Here is a 24,255-nt window from a genome sequence, read left to right on the forward strand (position 1 = left end):
TCACTGGTGTGAGGTGGTATCTCATTGTGGTTTTTATTTGTATTTCCTTGATGGCCAGTGATGTGGAGCATTTTCTCATGTGCATGTTGGCCATGTCTATGTCTTCCTCTGTGAAATTTCTGTTCATGTCTTTTGCCCATTTCATGATTGGATTGTTTGTTTCTAGGTTGTTGAATTTAATAAGTTCTTTATAGATCTTGGATACTAGCCCTTTATCTGATGTGTCATTTGCAAATATCTTCTCCCATTCTGTAGGTTGTCTTTTAGTTTTGTTGACTATTTCTTTGGCTGTGCAGATGCTTTTTATCTTGATGAAGTCCCAATAGTTCACTTTTGCTTTTGTTTCCCTTGCCTTCATGGATGTATCTTGCAAGAAGTTGCTGTGGCCGAGTTCAAAAAGGGTGTTCTCCTCTAGGATTTTGATGGATTCTTGTCTCACATTCAGATTTTTTCATCCATTTTGAGTTTATCTTTGTGTATGTTGTAAGAGAATGGTCTAGTTTCATTCTTCTGCATGTGGATGTCCAATTTTCCCAGCACCATTTATTGAAAAATTGTCTTTTTCTTCCAGTGGATAGTCTTTCTTGCTTTGTCAAATATTAATTGGCCATAGAGTTGAAGGGCCATTTCTGGATTCTTTATTCTGTTCCATTGATCTATGTGTCTGTTTTTGTGCCAGTACCACACTGTCTTCATGACCACAGCTTTGTAGTACAACCTGAAATCTGGCATTGTGATGCCCCCAGATATGGTTTTCTTTTTTAATATTCCCCTGGCTATTCGGGGTCTTTTCTGATTCCACAGGAATCTTAAGATGATTTGTTCCAACTCTCTGAAGAAAGTCCATGGTATTTTGATAGGGATTGCATTAAATGTGTAAATTGTCCTGGGTAGCATTGCCATTTTTACAATATTAATTCTTCCAATCCATGAGCATGGAATATTTCTCCATCTCTTTGTGTGTTCCTCAATTTCTTTCAGAAGTGTTCTATAGTTTTTAGGGTATAGATCCTTTACCTCTTTGGTTAGGTTTATTCCTAGGTATTTTATGCTTTTGGGTGCAATTGCAAATGGGATTGACTCCTTAATTTCTCTTTCTTCAGTCTCATTGTTAGTGTATAGAAATGCCACTGATTTCTGGGCATTGATTTTGTATCCTGCCACACTGCCAAATTGCTGTATGAGTTCTAGCAATCTTGGAGTGGAGTCTTCCGGGTTTTCTATATACAGTATCATGTCATCTGCAAAGAGGGAGAGTTTGACTTCTTCTTTGCCCATTTGATTGCCTTTTATTTCTTTTTGTTGCCTGATCGCTGAGGCTAGGACTTCTAGTACTATGTTGAACAGCAGTGGTGAGAGTGGACATCCCTTTCTTGTTCCTAATCTTAGGGGAAAGGCTCTCAGTGTTTCCCCATTGAGAATGATATTTGCTGTGGGCTTTTCGTGGATGGCTTTTAAGATGCTGAGGAATGTTTCCTCTATCCCTACACTCTGAAGAGTTTTCATCAGGAATGGATGCTATATTTTGTCAAATGCTTTCTCTGCATCTATTGAGAGGATCATATGGTTCTTGTTTTTTCTCTTGTTGATATGATCTATCACATTGATTGCTTTACGAATGTTGAACCAGCCTTGCATCCTGGGGATAAATCCCACTTGGTCATGGTGAGTAATCTTCTTAATGTACTGTTGGATCCTATTGGCCAGTATCTTGTTGTGAATTTCTGCATCTGTGTTCATCAGGGATATTGGTCTATAATTGTCCTTTTTGATGGGGTCTTTGGTTTTGGATAAGGTGATGCTAGCCTCATAGAATGAGTTTGGAAGTATTCCATCTCTTTCTATCTTTCAGATCAGCTTTAGTAGAATAGGTATTGTTTCTTCTATAAACGTTTGATAGAATTCCCCTGGGAAGCCATCTGGTCCTGGACTTTTGTGTCTTGGGAGGTTTTTGATGACTGCTTCAATTTCCTCCCTAGTTATTGGCTTGTCCAGGTTTTCTATTTCTTCCTGTTCCAGTTTTGGTAGTTTGTGGTTTTCCAGAAATTTGTCCATTTCTTCTAGATTGCCTAATTTATTGGCATATAGCTGCTCATAATAGGTTTTTAAAATCGTTTGTATTTCCTTGGTATTGGTTGTGATCTCTTCTTTTTCATTCATGATTTTATTAATTTGAGTCTTTTTTGTTTTTAATAAGGCTGGCTAATGGTTTATCTTTCTTATTAATTCTTTAAAAGAACCAACTCCTGGTTTTGTTGATCTATTCCACAGTTCGTCTGGTCTCTATTTCATTGAGTTCTGCTCGAATCTTTATTAATTCTCTTCTTCTGCTGGGTGTAGGTTTTATTTGCTGTTCTTTCTCCAGTTCCTTTAGGTGCAAGGTTAGCTTTTGTATTTGAGTTTTTTCCAGTTTTTTGAGGGATGCTTGTATTGCGATGTATTTCCCCCTCAGGACTGCTTTTGCTGTATCCCAAAGATTTTGAACAGTTGTATCTTCATTCTCATTAGTTTCCATGAATCTTTTTAATTCTTCCCTAATTTCCCTGTTGACCCTTTCATCCATTTTCATCTTTTGGTTTATATTGTATGATAGTCTCTCATGTTTGCCTACCACATAAGTGATTTCCCCCTCCTGTAGTGTTGTTACTATTTTAATTTCTGCTTCTAGTCATGTTATGATATTGATGACATTATTTACCTCATTATAGCTTTAAAAAATTTTTTTACACTTTTCTCATCTTAGTATTTAGTTGGTCTCAAGTCATGTTTCTTTACATTCTTATAGAAATCATGATTTTTGTAACTTTATTGGGTATTACCTCCTAGTATATATCTCCTATAAAAATAGTTTTATCTTTGGGCAGCCCCGGTGGTCCAGTGGTTTAGCGCCACCTTCGGCCTGGGATGTGATCCTGGAGACCCAGAATTGAGTCCCTGCATGGAGCCTGCTTCTCCCTCTGCCTGTGTCTCTTTCTCTCTCTCTCTCTCTCTGTGTCTGTCATGAGTAAATAAATAAAATCTTTTAAAAAAAAGGTTTTATCTTTATTATTAATTACAGTATTTATATATTTTTCCTTGTTGGAGAATCTTTATATTTGTCTATTGTGCTTTTATTTATTCATTTTCAAAAATTTTGATAATCATTTTTTAAAACTGATAACAATAACAAACATTTAAATGGTGAATTCCACTGAAGAGAATTAACCAAGGAAATGAAATGTAAGCAATACCACACAATAAAAAGTAAAGCAGTTGAACTGTAACATTTAAACATGCAAACGATCTTCTTCTTTTTTTAACCTAAAGATAAGGAAGAAAATACTTAGGTCTAATTTATACACAAGGCATTTTTAGTAGTATATAAATGTGAGAAATCATTGGATTTAAAGAGAAGTTGAAATAGAAATTTCTAAGGCAAACATCCACCTTAGAAATGTGGATGTTTAGATGTTTTCTGTTCCTCTAATTCCTTCTTATTTATTAGAAGTGGAGAAATGAGTATAAATGAGCATTGAGACAACATGTGGATATACCTGTTGACACCACTGTAGAAAAAATAAATCTATCCTGAAAATCCTCGTGAACATCCAGTCAGAAGAAAAATACATTCAGTAAACCATGTTAGAAATTGAGGTGCAAAGTTTCTATTCAGGAGACACTTAGAGTCTAGTTGGGGGCTGATAGACATAAACCTTAAATAAATACTTATAGAGTGGCATCCTCTCTCTCTTTCTCTCTCTCTCTCTCTCCCTCTCTCCACTCAGTATATGTAAAAATGATTTATGTATATAATTTATCTGTATATATCATATATCTTGGTATAAACAGGGAAAATAAGCATCTGTATATACAGAATGAAGTTAACATTTGTATAAATATTTTGCCTTTTTAGTTTTCTTTGGAACATAGAAGCCATTGAATTCCTGAAATTTTAAACCTAAACTCAGATATTCCAATAATTGCATATCAGGTGCCCACTAGTAGCTAAGCATTTGCTACACAATAGCATACAAAAATTTGGAAGGTGATAAAAATGGTGCAAATGGGTTCCCCATTTCTTTTCCAAGAAAAACTTCCTAATGGGCTGCTGATGAGCTAATCAGGTCAAGTGCTCTCTGAGTTGCCCTCTTACAGTCAGCAAGCATAACATTTTGTTAACCTATTGACACAGAGGAAATTTGTTTTCCATCTGACCTTTTACAGTAACTACTCAAAATTACTTTCCCTTCAGCTAACAAAGTTAATGAATAAATTATCCAACTTTAACACTCACAGACAGGAGCATTTAAAATTTTTGTTTTTATTCCCAATCATTTGGTTTTCTCTTTCAGCCATTACTTCTTTCCCTAAGGAAAAAAAAATTTAATTTTTACTGAAAATTTGCAGTTGTGGTTTAGAGACAAATACTCTTGAACTATTTAGAACCAATCACATATTCACAAAGTAATTTGTTATTTTGCAAATATTACATTCACAGATGTTGAAATGGTCTCCTGGTAGTTCTATGATGCATAGAAATTCTATTAAGAATTTGTAAACATTTGTATAAGATAGAATAAAAGTTTAATTTTGAGCTGTTTTTAAAAATACATGAGACACTTTAAACCTGAGAATAAACCCTTTTCCAAAACAGAAAAGTAAATTGTGGGTCTTTCTTATCAATCCTTATTAAATCTTGATTCTGAAAATTTCTACTCATCAAAATTTTATTAAATATATTCATTCAAATTACTAAATTTCTTAAATATAATAGCACTTATTTTGAATTATTCTCAAGTTGAGCCTTTTAACTGTTTCAAACTGACCTTTCCCTATAAAGGTCCAAATTAGAAATTTAGTAAATTTGTTTTTAATGATTTTTTTATATTCATTATAGTTATGAAGATGGACATCGATTCAATTCCAAAGTTAAGTGTGCCTTCAGTTTGTTGGACTAATTTCGAATATTTCTTAGAGAATAAATTTATATATATTTTCTCAGCAGACTATGCTAACATTTACTGTCCTATGAATATTACTTAAGCATTGTTAAATCCATTTACCTCTCCAATTTCCAGAGAAAAATTCAAGCTCACTCACATTTCATTTATCATGAATAAGCACAGAGGCTATTATTTTAACAGGTTCTACTAACATAAACATATAGCAATATTATTGTACACTTGTTAGAAAAAATCTATAGACCTGAAAGAGCTGAGAACATTTTGGATTATCATTACAAATGGCCATTGTTCCTTTTGGAAGCTGTTCCTGGTCACTAAAAAGTGTATTGCTTTAACCACAACTCGTTAAACTGGGTTTAATGACTCACAAATTATACCAACAGCAGCATTTCTTTCAGTTGAATATGCAAAGTGGGTTTTTATTCTTGTCATGTTTGATTATCTACCTTGAGCATTCTTATAATGGAACTAGTTAAGACATCATTAAATATTCTTCTAATGGGAAAGTAACTCCTTTATTAAGACAGTATGCTTAAGTAATAACTACCCTGGTTATTAAATACTCTTGTATTACAAGATATTTTTTCCCTAACCTTTAATTTTGGAGGATGGTGAGTAAGGTCTCCTTTCCTTTAATTATTTATAGACCCAAGCACCCAACAGTCATAATATCTCTTAGTTTCTTTTAAAGCAGAAAAACAGGCCTTGCATGGAAATTCTTAAGGAATGTCAAAGAATGAGTCCTGTTGGAAAGGTTAGTAGTGATAGAAAAATATTTCAAAAACATAAATGCAGCAGTTTTAAACATGGTTTAGTGCCCAGAATAACTCGTTGGGTTTTTTTTTTTTTTCATTTTTAACATAAATATCAACTGCCACTGTGTAATTGAGTCGCAAACACATTTGAATTCAGGAATTTTCATACTGAAATATTTCTCTGTGAACAAATCCCATCTCACCAAACAGAAAGATTTTGTTACTGTTTGTGTATTTTAAAAGTGAGAAAGCCTTGTATTACATAGTACTCCATTGGGTGTTTTATGTATCTGTGTACTTTCTTATTCCATTCCCCCTCTCATTTTTGTGTTCTTCAAAATATCTAGGACAGCATTTTTTCATGCTTTCATATACTTAAGAATATAGCATAGTGATTAAAAATTTGGATTATGTAGCCAGACTCCCTGAGTTCAAATCTTACTCTGCAATCTTTAGCTCTATTATCTTTACAATTCACTCAACTCCTGTCCCTCAGTTTTCTTATCTATAAACCAGAGGCTGCATTAAATGTTTGTGGATTAGGGGATCTCTGGGTGGCTCAGCGGTTTAGCACCTGCCTTTGGCCCAGGGCGTGATCCTGGAGTCCTGGGATGGAGTCCCACGTCAGGCTCCCGGCATGGAGCCTGCTTCTCCCTCTGCTTCTCCCTCTGCCTGTGTCTCTGCCTCTCTTTCTCTCTCTATGTCTATCATGAATAAATAAATAAAATCTTTAAATGTTTGTGGATTAAGTGAAATAACACATGTAAAGCACTTAAAACCGTGTCTGGCACATAGCAAGCTCTTAATAAGTATTAGTTTTTATTTTATTTTTAGAGATATTGAGAGCATACAAACGTGGGGTTGGGGAAGGGGTAGACAGAGAGGGAGAAAGAATCTTAAGCAGGCTCAGCTGTAACAGGGCTTGATCTCACAAACCCCAAGATCATGACCTGAGCCGAATCAAGAGTGGATGCTTAACCAACTGAGCCACCCAGGTGCCCTGTTAGCTTTTATTTTTAATAAGTGTTTATCAAGCACCTGTTACACTGATGTTGTGCTGTATAAATGCCAGAAAAGCCACAATGAACAAGACAGGAATATTTACTCCTTTCATAGAATTTACATTTTAGTAGAAGATTCAGACAAGTACACAGGTCATTATAACACAGTACAATAGCCACTATGACTGGGTAGTGTAGGGTGCTGCAGTTGATTAATGGAAGACACTCTACCCAGACTAAGAAAATCAAGTTACATTTAAGCAGAGGTGTGAAAGATGGGTGGGAGCTTGCCATGTGATAGTGAATGGTGTGCAAGAATAGTTTCAAATGGACAGGGTATCCAGAGGACCCATAATGAGAAAATTGCCAAGGGGAGAGAGAACATGGCACATCTAAGGGCTTTAAAGAGGCTCAGTTAAATGTATTCTATGGTTCGGGGCAGGGCTAGTGCACAAGGCTGCTTCATTCTGAGAACGGAGTCACTGAGGAGATTTAAGAGGAGAATGTCATGTTCTGATTTTAGTTTTTTAAAGATCCCTGTATTTCCAGTATAGATCGTGTAGTTGAGTAAGTTAAAAGTGGATACAGGGTGGGCAGTTAAAATGCCGCTATGACATCCATAAAATTGTCCTGGCTACAAACTCTAGTACAATATTAAACAGAAGTGGCATGAGTGGACATCCTTGTCTTATTCCTCATCTTAAGGGGAAAGCAGTTTTTCACCATTAAGTATGATATCAGCCCTAGTTTTTTCGTATATGCTCTTTATCAAGGGGATATTCCTAGTTTAAGTGTTGTTTAATCACGGAAGAGTGTTGGTAATTGTCAAATGCTCAATGTGTCTATTGAGCTAATGTGGCTTTGGTTTTTAGTCTATTGGCATGGCATATTACATTAATTGATTTTTGGATGTTAAGCCAACCTTACATTCATGGGACAAATCCCACTGGGTCATGGTATATAATTCTTTTTATATGTTGCTAGATTTTGTATACTAGTTCTTTGATGAGCAATTTCACATCCATATTCCTAAGAAGTGTGGATCTGTGGTTTTCATGTTATATCTTTGCCTGGTTTTGGTATCAAGGTAAGACTGGATTTACTAAATGAATTGGGAAGTGTTTCCCTTTTAAAGAATTTGTGATGAATTGGTATTAAATACATCAATAAAGCCCATAGAGCCAATGTACTTTTTTATATGTGGGTTATTTTTGGATTAATAATTACTTCTTACTTTGATATGGATATATGTAGATTATCTGTATTTTTTTCTTGAGACCATGTGTATGTGAATATATATATATATTCATAGTATTCCTTATCAATCTTTTTTATTTTGGTAAAGTCAGTAGCAACATCTTTTTAATTTCTGACTTTGGTAGTTTGAGTCTTTTCTCTTTTTTCTTGGCCAATCTAACTAAAGTTTATCAATTTGTCAGTCATTTCAATGAAACATTGATTTTCTCCATTGTTTTGCCATTCTCAATTTCACTAATTTTCATCCTGATGTTTATTATTTCCTTTCTTCTTTCTTTAGGTTTGGTTGCTCTTCTTTTTCTAGTGTTTTATGGTGGAAGGTTAGTTATTGATTTTTGACTTTAAAAGCTAGACGTTTCCCTCTGAGCACTGTCTTCACTGCCTCTTATAAGTTTTTGTATGTTGTGTCTTCATTCTCAACATATTTTATAATTTTCCCTTTGATTTCACCTTTGATCCATAAGTTAGTTTGGAAAGTGTTATTTAATTTCCATGTATTTGTGAAGTTTCTGTTTACAAATTTTCTCCTGTTGTTGATTTCTAATTTTATTCCATTGTGGTCAGAGAACATATTTTGCATTATTTCTATCATTTTAAATATACTGGGGTTTGTTTTATGGCCTAGTGTATGGCTTGTCCTGGAGAATGTTCTATGTGCATTTGAGAAGATTGTATATTTTGCTGCTGGTGGGTAATGGTCTATATATCTATTATGTCTAGCTTATTTACAGGGTTGTCCAAGTCTCCTATATCCTTGTGCCTTTTCTGTCTAATTGGTCTATCCATTACTGAAAGTTGAGTATTGGAATTTCCAACTATTAATGTTGAATTGTCTATGTGTGACCTCATTTTTGTCAGGTTTTGCTTTGTGTATTTTGATGCTCTGTTGTTATGTGTATATATGTGTGTATATATGTTCATAATTGGTGTATCTTCTTAATTGATCTTTCATCATTATAAAGTGTTCTTTTTTTCTGGTAGTTTTTTGTTTTGTTTTGTTTTGTTTTAAAGCTTATTTTGTCTTATATTTGTATTGCTACTTCAGCTTTCTTATGATTGCTATTTGCATGATTTCTTTGTCCATATTTTTACTTTATTTGTATTTTGAGTTTGGAGTGTATGTCCTTTAGACAGCATATATTAGATCTTATTTTTTATCTAGCCTGACAATCTCTGCCTTTTGATTGGATTATTTGAACTATTCACAGGCAAAATTATTGATATAGTTGGAATTATGCCTGCCATTTTACTTTTTGTTTTCTGCATGTCTCATGTCTTTTTTGTCCCTCTATTCCTCCTTCACTTCTTTCTTTGATATTAAGTGAATGTTTTCTAATGTAACATTTTAATTTCTTTAATGATTTTTTTCGCTATATTTTTTGAGTTATTTCCTTAGTGATTGCTCTACGGGTTACTATATACATTGTAATTTTCCAGAATCAGCTTGAGATTTATACTAACTTAATTCCAGTGAAATATAGAAATGTTATTTTTCTATATCTCTACTTCTTGTTTTCCTTTTTGTAGCATTATTGTTATACATATTATATCTATAAAGTTGTAACATTTATAACACTACATTATAATTATAATATTTATAATTGCAATAATTATAACAATGCAATTATAATTATTGCTCTATATATTTTTATGTTTTTTAAAGAAGCTGAGAAAAAGAAAAACAAGTATGTGTGTGTGTATATATACTCTCCTATGAGAGAGAACAAGTACATTTTTTGTAGTACATACATAGAACATACATAGAACAAGTTTATATATATATATACATATATATATAGGCATATATGTCTTTTGTTATATTAGCCTTTTTATTTATCATTTCTGGTTATCTACATTTGTTTCCTTGAATCTGAGTTACCATCTGGTGTCATTTCCTTAGCTCAATACAACTATACTGCCATTCAACTTCTTTGTTCTGTTATTGTGAAATCTATTGCATTTCCATATGTTATAGTCTCAATAATACATTGTTCTTAAAGTCAGTTAAGAGAAGAAGAAGAAATATGCTGTCTTTTATAATTACATAGTTAGCTTCCCTGGTGTTTTTTGTTTTTTTTTTGTATAGATTCAGGTAACTATTAGGAGATATTTGCTTACAGCTTGAATTTCTTTTAATACTTCTGATAAGATGGATATGCTAGGAACAAATTCTGTTTTTATTTATTGATAAATGTCTTTATTTTGCATTATTTTTATTTAATATAAAATACTTAGTTGATAGTTTCTTTTCTTTGTGCATTCTGAATATGTTATTCTTCTGCTTTCTATTCTCAACTGATTCTGGGAACTTAGCTATGAATGTTATTGTAGTTCCCTTGCAAGTGATGAGTTACTTATTCTTTTGTCACATTCAAAATTTTCTCTTAATCTTTGGCTATCAGCCTTTTTACTATCATGTATGTGTTTGTGGATCTTTTTATACTTATCCCATTTGGAGCTCATTGAGCTTCCTGAACATGTGGACCAATATTTTCAATAAACTTGGGACCTTTTCAGCTACTATTTTTTTGAATATTTTTTCAGCTTTTCTCTTTCTTTGGTTTTTCTGATTCCCCTGTTTCATGTATTTTGGTTTGTTCAATGGTGTCCTATATTTCTCTGAGACTCTGCTTTTTTTCTCCATCCTCTCTCTGTTCTTTGGATTGCATAATCACTATTAACCTAACTTTATGTTTGCTGATTCTTTCTTCTTCCAATTCAAATCCTGTATTAAGCTACTCTGGTGAATTATTTATTTTATTTGCCATGCTTTACAAGACCAGAATTTTCATTTAAAAAATAATTTGTGGCTCCTTATTGATATTTTCTCTTTGGTGTGACACTGTCATCATACTTTCTTTTATTTTGTGACCATAGAATCCTTTAGTTATTTGAAAATATTTATAATGGCTACTTTGAAGACTTTTTTTTCAGTGTATGAGCTATTCTTTCTTGTTTCTTTGCTTATCTCATTTTTTAATTGGAAACTGAACATTTTAGAAAGTTTATTGTAACAATTCTGAGTATTAGTTCCCACCTCTAGAGCTTGTTATTATTATTATTTACTAGTTTACTTGTTTATTGACTGTGTTATTTTAGTGAAATCTGTTTCTTCTCCTGCAGTATGAAACCCCTGATGTTGCTCCTCGGGGAAGAAACTTAGGTATACCCACAATTACCCTGGGAAGACAATGAATTTGGCAGGACTTTTTTTTTCGTCTATATATTTCTCTGATCACAGCCAGCTGTTAAGTTCTACCAGCTTCTGTCTGATTGCTCTATTGCTTTCAATGATGACTTAGGACACAGATTGCTTTACAAACTGATCCAGTAAAATTTGGGCTTTTTTGAAAGGATACTTTCTGAAGTCAGTGTTTGATATAGCCTCTGACACCAGGAAGGCTCCTCCCAGCTCTCTTTTCTTGTTTCTCTTCAGCAAACTCTCAGTTTACAGTTTAACCTATATCTTCAGCTGAGTATCAATTTCATCCCAATTGTCTTTCACTACACCTTGATTGTTTTTGAGAGTGCCTTTAGGCTTGAACTTCTTCATGCTCTGTTGGAAATGAAGTCAGTTTCTTTGGGGAGAGAGTAAAAACCTGGTGTTTTAAATCCTCCTTCTCCCTGTGGGCAAAAATCTCTGTGTCACAGGTTTGGTGCTGGGGGCACACTTCTCAAGTGACACTCCCACTTTAGGAGATAAGCACTTAGTGGAGAGGGGGCAGTAGCCCCAGATCTCTTTGGCTTTATTCTTCTAGTGTGGGACTTCCACATCATAAGCCAGGGAAAGGACAACTGAGGTCCCAGTATTCTCTGTGGCCTGAAAGTAAAACCTCCCTTTCATGAATGGGGCCTGGGCAGAATAAGCGAGCCCCCACCTCTCAACTAGAGTTTGGAAAAGGTGACAGATCTTCCATTTTCAAGGAGACACATCTAATTTCTGGCATCAGAATCAAGGCAAAGTAGATAGGACTGGTCTATAAAATAAATTAGCACTGAGGGGAGTTCTTAGACTCAGGAAGTGGGATCCTTGGGGGACATATACTAAACTTTCTGTTAATCTGGGTCACTACGTCTTAGTGTTACATTGAAGCTGCTTTCTAGGATGACCAAGACTATTCCACTGTCTTCCTCCAATAAGTACCTCTCTTCTAATAATCACAAGTTCATATTCCAGACTTGGGAGGACCATGCCATTTGTAAAAGGCTGCTGCATCCTCTTTATTTTCATGACTTCCTACTTGCCTATTACTAGGATCCTTGTGTCTTAAGCTGGAAGACTAGCTGATATGCATAGCTAGTCTTTTTTCTAGTGTGTGCCTATCTTTTATTTTATGTGGATTCTGATTGTGTTAAAATGAATTCCCTTGTTGCACTGGCTTGTCTCATTGAGAGATGCAGAGTTCAAAAATGTCAGCCCATAGAGCTTTTCCTATGTATCTCTACTCCCAATTGAATAATACTGCAGAAAATGGTAGCAGTACTAATTGTGAAGGGAGTAAAATGTCCCAGGTTGCCTTTGAAATTAACTCTAAATCAACCAAGGCTCTCCAAGTCAAACTTTAGAGGTTAAAAATCTGGGCTGGGTAGATGGATTTGTTCGAATATATTTTTGTCCATATGCCTCTGCAATTGTTTATAGAGTTTATCTGCCATTTGACTGGTAGAATTTTTCATAGAATTCAGATCATAGATCAATATTGCTTGTTTCTAGGACTACTGGAACTTTGCATTTCTCACTTGATTTTCATTGGTGTTTCTATGGTAGGGAAAGGAGATGAAAAAATTAGAAGTTGGTAGTTTTTTTTTTACCATGATAACTAGAAAGTCTAGATTTGGATACTTTTATGGCAGAGAGGAGAATATTCCAGACCTCCCACCCCCAATTCCCAGGAGCCCATCTCTCTCTCTCTCTCTCTCTCTCTCTCAAATAAATAAATAAATAAATAAATAAATAAAATCTTGAATTCATTTATTTATTTGAGAGAGAGAGAAAGAGAGAGTACAAGTAGGGGGAGCAACAGAGGAAGAGGGAGAAACAGGCTCCCCACTGAGTAGCAAGTCCCATGTAGGGCTTGATTTCTGGACCCTGGGATCATGACCTGAGCAGAAGGTAGATGCTTAACCAACTGAGCCACTCAGGTTCCCCAATAGATTTTGTCTTAATACAACCAAAAACTTTCTAATAATTATATTTGTTCAGTGAGTTGTCTTGAGAAGTAGTAAGTTTCCCTTTGGGAACACCTCTACCAATCAGGTCATGATCTTAAAAATCTAAAAATTTAGATTTTTAATGGAACAAAAGAGAAAAGGAAAGGTAATGAGGGCAGATAAAAGGAGGCTATTTCTTTTTAGACTTGATTTACATTAGTACATCTCTTACCAATGATTGGTTGTTGTTGGGAGGAGAGAGGAAACAGGAAGATTCAAGCCAAAGAGGAGTAGAGCTTCCTTAGGCAGTGATGAGTCTTGGACCTTGAGTTATTATACAGGATCTACATGATCCTTGAGGAATATTCTCTCTATATTGGAGGATGGAGCCATACCTGTTCTATAAATTCTCATGAATGTCTGTGTATTGTGCTATCTCTGTAGGAGGAAGAGAAAAGGCAGAGATTGTCAGCTCTGAGTGGCTCTGGGTGACTCCAGAGATAGCTTGAGTCTGCTTATCAGGGCCTTCTGGGTTTTATATAACTTAGTATTATCAGTCAAGATAGTCTGGGTAATGTTGCTGTAACAAAGTGCTCCTGAACCTTAGAAGTTCATTCTTTTCTTTCTTCCCCTTCCTTCATGCTTCCCCTGCCTTCATCCCCTCTTTCATAATGCATTAGGGGCTGGAGGAGTAGGCTTTCTGTTTTCCTGTTTTATTGGCACTTCGAGTCACAATATTGTCCTTGAGGGAGGGGGAATCCTCTATGGCTGTAAGAGTTAAATGAATGTCAGGAAACAAGAGAAATGGAAGGAGCAACATAAAAGAACATTGGTTTGATATTTATAAAATATTAACTCCACTAAATTTGTAACAAAGCTGAAATTGAATAAATATGAAAGTTATTAGAAAAATGCTGATTAATTGGATATAGAGAGACAATGTCTGATTGCTAGATTTGTGGCCTATCCAGCCAATTGGAGGATGGAGTAATGTCATTCAATGGGATGAGCCTGGTTGAGAGATGAGGAAGGTTTTTTTGTTTTGTTTTGTTTTTTTAAGATTTTATTTATCCATGAGAGACACAGAAAGGCAGAGAGGCAGAGACACAGGCAGAAGGAGAAGCAGGCTCCATGCAGGGAGCCCAATGTGGGACTCGATCTTGGGACTCCAGGATCACACCCTGGGCTGAAGGCAGGAGCTAAACCCCTGAGCCACCCAGGGATCCCAATGAGGAAGGTTTTGAGGGAGAAAGTCAAGAGTTCTGTTGATATTTGTCAGCTTAAGAAGGTATAATTATGGGTGGTTATTTCTTTTTAATCCTCTTCTTTTGGTCTTATTTTTTTATTTTTAATTTTTTTGGTCTTATTTTTTTAAGGATTCTTTAGTAGTAAAAATAAGTTAATTATCAAAGAAAATATGTAGGTTATATTCCGAGTTCTGTGTCTGGGACATCTGCTGGTTCTAAGTCTCCATCCCAGCCTGGTTAGGCTATACCCAAGAAGGAAGAATGCTGCTGGAGAAGCCTGAAATGAGCTTCCTGTGGTTTTTTTAGATGCTTCTTGCTGAGTAAAAGTGCAGGGTATATGGCTCAGGTTGCCAAGATGGTGCTAAATACCTCCATTTGGCACAGGGTGGCTTGATGGATATTTTTGAACTTTTTTAAATGTTTCTCAGCTTGAAAATGTTTCCAATTTCCATCTTTTTCATGGGAATTCATTGAACATAAGTAAGCCAAATGTTTTTCTCATTAACTACAGAACTTAATCATGTAGCATGACAAAAGAAAGAAAGACAGAAAAGATTCACAATTCCCAAGAGTGGGCAATTCCCTTGAAGGGGTGGATTTTTCAGTGAAGCTGTTTGTTTGGTCTGGGTTTTCTCTGAGTTTATTGTTCTCCTCACTTTGAAGTTCAGTTGATACCTTGAGTGTTTCCAACTACTTTCCTTAACCCTATCACTTTTTCTAGGGTTTGTGCTCTGAATAGAGGGCCATCCAAGGGGCCTGTGGGTCCTCCAGCAAGTGTCCTTTGCCTCTTAACTCTTTTAAAGAAAGGTAAATTCTCTTACAAGGAAAAATGAAGTTATCTAAGGATAACTTGTGTATTATGTAGACTACATACTATGTTAACTCAGTTCATAGTGATTTATGCTTTTCTGTTTGTTTGTTTGTTTCAACTGTTGCTATTGAAAACTCTTATAGAAGAATTTAGTTTAGTTTTTTGGAATTTATTTAGTTATTTTCCTACTTTAGTAAATAGATTGGATTTTTCTATGGCTTGTGTCATGATGTAAATGTCTTAAGGGTAGGCAATAAATAGTGATAAGACATACACAAGATATATTTTTAAATGTTTCTTCCATAAACTCTTCATTTTTGTATTCCTACATGCTTGTTTTTTTTTTTTCCTACATGCTTGTTATATATTGGTATTCAACTGGATGCTCAGAATCATTTTTAAGAATGATAGAAAATGTTAAGAATAAGTGTCTGATCTTGGGTTGCTTATGAACTAGATGGAAAGAAGACATGCAGTTGAGAAAATAGTTACCAATACCTGATAAAACATGACAAGCACCATGTGAGCCAAGCAGAGAAAAATGGCTACAGGAGTTCAGTAAGAGTATAGTCTCTGTGCACAGCATAATCTGAGGAAGCTTCTTGGAGGAGATGGAAGTAGAGTTGAGATTTGAAATCTGATTTAGTGAAGTGGACTATGGGGAGGAAGTTTTCAGGGAAGGAAGAAGCAAAGGCACTGAGATGAAAAAGTATATGTGCTTGAATAGGGTAGAGGAGCATTGCAATGAACAGATATATTTGTTTGGAGCAGAAACCCTCCCACTCCAGCCACTAATCCTATTAACTGAAGGGTTCATGGAGTTGAAGTGAAGTAAAATCTGGTTCTTTACTGTTGTAAATCTGAATCAGTGTCCTTATTTGTAAAATGTATCAACCAGCCATGGATGCTACAAGAGTTAAATGAGATACAAAACTAAAGAGAAGGTTTAGCTAAGAAGGACTCCTCACTCTGTGTTATCCCTCTTCACTCAGTTCCTTGAGTTCAGCTTAATTCCAGTGCCATTATACTATAAAGAAATCTTCCACTCCCTCCTTCTTATACATCATTTAAATTTGACTGTTATTACATTTGTCTAGACCATTTTCTATTCATTTTCTGGTTTAGGATAATTTTCTTGGCATAAGCCATCTGTATATGAAAGGACACATGTCACAGTTAAGAGCTTTAAATGAGTAAATCACTAACTAGTGCAAGGTGGCTAGAGCCTAAAGGGAGAGCTGGAGATAAGAATGCATTCTTTTTCCTTTGTAGTTATATCAACATCTTCTGTGATATAAGTTTCCCAGTAAACAATAGGCAGAACATATACCATTACTCGGAGGAATTCAATTAAAAACTGACTGCTGTTATATTTGATCCATAGACGAAGATGACTCAGGTCTGGGAAGAAGGAGCACCGTATTATGTCTAATCTCTATGCCATATTAGAATGTTTGCACCAGCTTGAGTGGTTGTGATGGGGTCATCTACATCATTTGGTTCTTGTCCTTGTGACTCATTATTTCTGCTGTGGGGTTAACTCCCTGCAGTGGAAAAGGGAGGAATTACTTGCCAGACCATATGGAGGAGAAAACAGCAGATTGACTGAGGTTTTGGTAGAAGCTGAAAGCACATAAACTTAAGCCTCCCAAAGGATAACCTTGGAAAACTCTTTTAAATAGCATCTTCATATAGGTGTCTAATTTTCAAGATCTGTCTTGAAATCTTAAGATTCCAAAGTTAGCTTATGCAAAAAGCTTGAGAGAGGATAAATGGTACAAGGTCTGCAATTTTGCTGCCTAAGTTTCTAGCTTGGAGAATCTAGAAAAAAAGAATGCCTTCCTTTGATTTGCTATAATTATGCCTAGTTTAGGGGATCTGATCATGACCATGTGTGAATTGGAGATTCTTGGTCCTTAACCCTGTAAATTTGAGTTTCTGTGGTCCTATGTTGGACAAGCTAACGTTAAGGAGTGTGAATGAGCCAATGAAACTGGAAAACTGGAAATGCATGTGTTTCCAAGTGGGATTAGAGAATGCTCCTCCTCACATCTAATCCCAACAACCCATGGATTTGTTGATTAATGGTGGCCTTAAATCTATAGCGTACCTGGATTATACTTAGCGTTCCTGTTATAGAAAAATGTAGCTTCCTTCTTTAGCTCATTAATTGTAAACTTATGGAGCAACTATTGTTTAGCAGGTTTGTATTAGATACTAGGGATAGAAAAAATAGCAGGACAGAGTCTTGTGGGATTTTATAGTCAAGTACAGAGAAGTGTGTGCAGTTATAGAGCAATGTGATGAATGCTATAGGAATCTGTCATGAGTTATGGTAGCAAAGAGGAGAAAGTATTTACATCTGCTGATGTTTGGAGTGACAAGTCAGAGAAGGCTCTGTAGAAGAGCTAACCTTATAGTAGGTCCTGTAGAATGGGTAGGAGGAGGCAGGTACTGAAGGCAGAGGGAAGAGCATGCTCGTGGGTATGGTTAGAGAACAGTACAAGTTAGGTTAATAAATACATTAGCCCTCACTTCTTTTAATTCCTGTAGGATAAATAACCCAACTCAAAATTAGACAGAAATATCATCAGGAAGATCTTCAAATTAATTGGCTGATAGGTCCCAAAAAGTTAAAGAAGAGGAATGAGAAAGCAGAAGTAGACTTTAAGTTAGGACACAAAAAAGCAAGAGTGGAATGACTGAGGGGGTCCTGGCAGAAAACCTGGCATACTCAGAAGAGTTGAACTGATTTATAAAGGGACGATTTTAGGTCCAAGTTAAGGGAACCAACAAAGGATAGCGAAGTACCTAGGGACTAGCAACAGCAGGAAACCATTACTACTTTGGGACTTGAAAGGACAAAGTGAAGAAATGGTGTTATTGCAGCCCAGTGAGATCTAAAGTCATACAGGAGGAGAAACAGCTGTTCAGGAGCAGTAACTGTGAAGAAACATGGCTCCTGTCAAAATTACTGAGAGGCAAGAGGGAGCAGAGAGTGAATACCTCAAACACAACTTCCTCTATCCTCTGGTATTGGCCAAATCAGTGGCAACCAGAGGACAAGGGAGCCCAGATGACAAATTCTGCAGAGATCAGCCCTTAGGTTGCTTCCAGGCCCCCAATACCACTATATTTATATATAAAAAAATATAAAATACCACTATATATATATATATATATATATATATATATATATATATATAATAAAGTCCCAATGACATATCATTGGATCCCATTGACCCTGGCTAGAACCAAGCTGTGAGTTCTCTGATTCCCACAACACACTTTCTGTTGCAACTATTAAAGCCCTAATCTCATTCTTCAGAGTCTAACTAACATGTCAATGTCCCCATTAGGTTGTTAAATTTTATAGAGAATGCTTGTACTGTATCATCCAGAAATCCAGCCCTCTTTAGGATCAAGTCATTCATTTCCCTAGATGCTGGGAATATTGGCTGTTGACAGCTCATGGGCTCATGGTGGTGTCCCTCCTTGGGAATTATCCTCCTCCTGGGGGCTAGCTTGTATTCAAGGACTGGCCAATGCAGGGATACAAAGGCTGAACCCCTTTGCTTTAATTGGAACCACTCTGTAGTAGGCCCATTCATCTCCAGAATTCCCCATGGGATTGGCAGTGGCCAAATTGTCTATCATACCTATTTTTAAACTGTGTTGGGGGGGCATTATTTTTCTTATTTTCCAGCTTTGAGAATTAATCTAAGAATTAATTGGTTACACAAATTTTGACATGTTGTATTTTCATTTTAATTTAATTAAAATATTTTCTCTTTTTTTAATATTTTATTTATTCATGAGAGACACAGAGAGAGAGGCAAGGACACAGGCAGAGGAAGAAGCAGGCTCCCTGTGGGGAGCCCGATATGGGTCTCGATCTCAGAACCCTGGGATCACACCCTGAGCCAAAGGCAGACACACAACCACTGAGCCACCCTGGAGTTCCAATTCAAAATATTTTCTAACCTATTATTTTACTTTCATTTTTGATATGTAGATTAGACATGTGTTGTTCAATTTCTAAATCTGGGGATCTTTAGATTCCTTTCTTCTACTGACTTTTAGTTTCATTATCTGTGTTTAGAGAACATACGTTTTCTGATTAAATCCTTTTAAATTAGTTATTCTATGGCTCAGAATATGGTCTATCTTGATGAATGTTTGTGTCTATGTGAAGAGTATGTATTCTTCTGTTGTTAGAGGGAATATTCTGTAATTGTCAGATTGATTTAGTTTATAGTGTCAATCAGGTCTTTTATATCATTGACTGATTTTTGTGTCTACTTGTTTTATCAATTATTTAAGAAAGAGTGTTGAAGCCTCCAACTATAATTGTGTACTTATTTCTCCTTCATTTCTATAGTTTTTCCTTTATGTGCTTTAAGCTGTGTTATTAATGTATATACATGAAATATTATTATTTCCTATTGATGAATTTACCTCTTTATCATTAGTGATATCTTTTTTGCTGTTAATATACCTTACTTCGATCTACACAAAGGGGTGTTAATATAGGTACTCCATCTTCCTTTATTTAGTAATATAAGTTTTCTATCTTTTTACTAATTTTTAGTTGTCTGTGTCTTCATATTTAAAGCAGATTTGAAAAAAAAATAAAGCAGATTTGTTGTAGAAAATATATAGTTGAGTCATACTTTTGTATCCAACAGGACAATCTCAGTCTTTTAATTGAAGAGTTAATTTTAACAATTATTAATAATTATCAATGTGGTTGGGTTTAAATATACCAGCTGCTATGTTTTCAACTTGTCTAATTGGTTCTTCATTCCCCTTTTCCTCTCTAGTGCCTATTTTCTATTATTTAATTTACTTTCACAATTGGCTTAGTGTTTGCTTTAGAATTAAAAAAAATTTTTTTAGCTTTCAGATATATGTTACTTTCAAATATGTTGCTTCACATAGTATAGAAATCTTACCAAATACATTTTCATTTCCTCTCTTGATTTTTGTCCTGTTGTTATATATTTTCTTCTACATTTGTTATAAGCTCCAAAAATATATTATTATTACCATAGCTCTAAAAAGTCAATTATATTTTAAAGAAATTCAAAATAAAAATGTCTCTTACATTTAACTATATTTTTTTTTTACCATTTCTAGTGCTCTTTATTCTTTTATATAGATTAACTTTTCTACTTGTGCTGTATTTCTTTTTCCTAGATAACTTCTTTTAACATTTCCTATAGTGAAAGTTTGTAGACAACGAATTCTCTTAGCTTTTGTTGGTCTGAGAAAGCCTTTATTTCTTCTTTATTTTGAAAGATATTTTTGCTGGGTATATAATTCTGTTAACTTTTTTGTTTAAAGATGTTCCATTATCACCATTATCCATTATCATATGGATTGTATAGCTTGAGAAAAAGTCTACTGTAATTCTTTTCTTCCTTTGTAAGAAATGTCTTTTCTCTTTCTCTAATTTAATATTTTTCTCTTATATTTGAATTTCAGCAGTTTGACTACAGTTTTTATAGCTGTGTTTTTTATTTGTATTTATCTTGCTTGAAGTTTCCTGGGATTCTTTGAGTTTTTTTCACTTTATTTTTGTTTTTGTTCTTCTTATTTTCAGAAAATTCTCTATCATTATCTCTATTTCTTCTGTTCTTTCTATCTCTTGTTAATCTGGGAATAATTCCATACATGTTATACTATGGTCCTCTTCCAAAATATTTGGATAACCTATTCTTTTTTTCTCCCACTTTTTCCCTTGCTTTCCACTTTGGGTAGTTTCTATCTATCAAGTTCATTGATTATTTTTTTGCTGTGTCCAGTCTGCAGATAACATTATAAAGGAAAAACAATGGTATTTAATATTTCCATCCTTACTAGTTTCCTATTTCTATTGTAACATGTTACCACTATTGCTTAGAACCATACAACTTTATTGTATAAAAGTTCTGGAGATCAGAAGTCTGAAATGGGTCTCACTTGGCTAAAATTAAGGTGTTAGTAAGGCTATTTTCCTTCTGGAGTCTCTAGAGGAGAATCTTTTTCTTTGCCTTTTCCAGGTTTTAGAAAGTGCCTGTATTTTTTGACTGATGGCATCTTCCTCCATCTTCAAAGTTAGCAGAATAGATCTTCAAATTTCCAACTGTCCTGACTCCCTCTTTCACTTAGAAGAACCCTTGTCATTACATTGGGCCTATCTGGATTATCCAGGATAATAGCCCTGTCTCATGATGCTTAACTTAATCACATCTGCAAAGTCTCTTTTGACATGTAAGGTAACATATTTACAGGTTTAGGGGATGAGGATGTAGACATCTTTGGGGGAGGTTCATTATTCTGATAACCAGAACACCTTTTTTTTTTCCTTTTATTTATATTTTTAGTGGGTTGAATGGTGACTCCTAAATGATATGTGCATATCCAAATCCCTGGAATCTGTGAATATTATCTTATTTGTCTTATGTACTTAAACTGAGGTTCTTGAGATGAGATTATCCTGGATTATATGAGCAGGTCTTAAATTCAGTAATAAATATATTTATAAGAGATGGAAGAAGACACAGATACACAAAGGAGAAGACAACATGAAGATGGAGGCAGAGATTGGAGTGATGTGGCCCTAAGTGAAAGAGGCCAAAGAATATCTATGGCCATCAGAAGCTAGAAGAAGAAGCAAGGAAGAATTCTCTTCTGGAGCCTCCAAAGGAAATGTTTTCCTGCTGATACCCTTGATTTCAAATTTTAGGCCTCCAGAACTGTGGAAGATCAATTTTCTCTCATTTTAAGTCACCAAATTTGTGGTAATTTTTCACAACACCACCAGGAAGTGAATACATCTCTCTGTTTAATTTTCCCATCCATTCGTGCATTACACTTTTTCTACTAGGCCCTTTAACAATGAATTATTTTAAAGTTACTATCTGTTAGTTTCAATATCTAGGCCAAATCCAGAGTCTGTTTTATCTCTTGATGGTGGATCATTTTGTTCTTGCTTTTTATGTTAATCATAATTTTGATTACATACCAGGTAATATATCTAAAGGAATATTAGAGACTGGAACCAAACAATATTCATGCCCAGAACTGGATATGCCTCTTTTTCTGTTAGGTCATTAGTCTTTGGAGAATTGAGGCTATCTAGTCAGTAGATGAGCTGGGTTTGAATTTACTGTCATTGTTGTTGTGTTGTTGTCACCTGTAGTGAACTCTAGGCTTCAAATTTGTCCACTGTTGGACTGCTGCTACCTTATTGTCGGTGTGAGGCCTGGCATATAGAGAGATTTTCTGAATGTTCTTTCTCCATCCTCAACTTTCAGCAATCCCTAAGTGCCTTTGTCAACAAAGGGGATTTGTCTCCATGTTCTAGTTTTTCCTCTAGCCTTAGACTTCTGTTGCTTGCTATTCTGTGCAAAGCTCATGCTGAGGCTGAGGGTTTTTACTTCTTCAGCTTTAGCCTCAGTCTTGGGCAGATCTTTTGCTCCTGAATCTCATTTGTCAGGCTTTTTGATCACTCCCACTTCTCTGCCAAATAAGCTATCTTTGCCTTCCCCTCAGTGCATTTCCTCCTCTGCCTGCCTTTTAAAGAATTTCCTACTCCTCCCTAGGCAGTTGCAGACCCCTGCTTTGTTAGCAGTATAGGGTCTATAGGGTCAGAAAACAAGTTCTTAGGCACTTCTTCCTCAGAAACAGCCAACTTTTCCCTGGGAATAGAGACATGACTGGGTTTCTTGACTCTCCCTCTATATCAGATGCATTTTATTTCATGTGATATTTGGGATATGAGCAGTTTTTTTCTACTACCCCCAAGAAGATCAGAAAGATTTTGCTTCCTATCAAGGAGATTCTGGGCTGTGGGCAGTGGCAGCTGCTCAACATCTATATTCATGCAGAGCCCATTGTGAGATGAGATTTCATAGATATTCCTGTTCCACTTTCAAACAAACATTAGCAGGCCCTACACATTTGTGCTACCAAGGGGACTTTCTAGTTTCCTATCTGCACCCAGTCTTTCTTGTGAACATCCAGTGGAGGCCTGTGGAGAACAGCTGGTGTGTGGGCACAGACACCCTTATGCCTATGGCCTCTGAGGATTCTACACTTTTACACTAATCCACACTTGTCTTTTAAGAATGTGGAGAAATTTCAGTTGTGTACTTCTTACCCTTCCTATGGCTTTCTTCTTTTCCTCTTATGTTCCATCCAGGGTGAAACATTGGGTGTCTCATGTGTTTTGTGCAGCCTTTTTACTCTGTAATTTTGTTTACCTGATTACGTTGCAACCTCAGCTCACTGATGAACTCAAGAATGGTTATTTTGTAGGTTATTTCTTCTTTTCTAAGGCAGTGTAGATTATTTAAGAGTATAGATTATTGAAAACAAACAGACAAATCCAGAAAACCACATTGTTTTAGGACATTCCATGAGACAACTGACCCAGCCTCTACAAGTCAATGATATGGAAAAGTAAATAAAAGGAGAGAGTACTTAATAGTAATGTAGAAATACAACAACACAAGGCAATTTATAGACCTTGTTTGTCTTCTGCTTCATACAAGCCAATAGTAACAAGATATTTCTTAAACAAGTGGGAAATTTTGAATTTGGACTAGATAACTAGATTATGTCATGGAGTTATTGATAATTGTGTTAGAGGGATAATAGCCTTATAATTATGTAAAAAGATCCATTTTTTAGAAATATAAAATATGTAGATGTGAAATGATGGTATCTGGGATTTGCATTAAAATATTTCAAAGGCTCAGTTGGGGGGTGTGGGTACACGAAGCCAATGTGTCCACATCTTGGTAATCTTGGAACTTAAAAATATTCCCTAGCATATGTGAGAAGAATGAATTAGGAAGGTATGAGAGTTTAAATAGAGAAACCACTCCTATGGGAAACGATGGTAGCTTGGACTGAGAGGAACAGCACAGGGTAAGTCCTTGGTAAAGATTTTGTTAAATAAAGCCATGATAATGATATACATTTTATATACAAACACAGATTTTTAAAACAAATATGCGAAAGTAGAATGTGTCCCTTTTGAAAACCACATTAACTTCAAATCAAAATTAAATAGGAAAAAGGCTTCTAGACTTGGGAAGG

The 24,255-nt window shown here is 35.2% G+C and overlaps 1 long non-coding RNA gene across 13 annotated transcripts in view; it reads left to right on the plus strand.

Annotated features, from left to right (window-relative positions):
* The window catches only part of LOC140602986 (uncharacterized), a 118,819-nt gene that overhangs the window by 13,846 nt on the left and 80,718 nt on the right, over positions 1 to 24,255 (plus strand). Inside the window, exons 1-2 of one of the 13 annotated variants that reach the window (XR_012006009.1) lie at positions 4,875 to 4,907; positions 5,638 to 5,697. The exons of 11 other annotated variants lie outside the window; for them this stretch is intronic. This is a non-coding gene — a long non-coding RNA (uncharacterized lncRNA). One more of the 13 variants, XR_012006007.1, reaches the window with a different exon arrangement.

This window comes from Canis lupus, chromosome 13 (genome assembly GCF_048164855.1).
Source record: "Canis lupus baileyi chromosome 13, mCanLup2.hap1, whole genome shotgun sequence".
Classification (NCBI taxonomy): domain Eukaryota; kingdom Metazoa; phylum Chordata; class Mammalia; order Carnivora; family Canidae; genus Canis; species Canis lupus.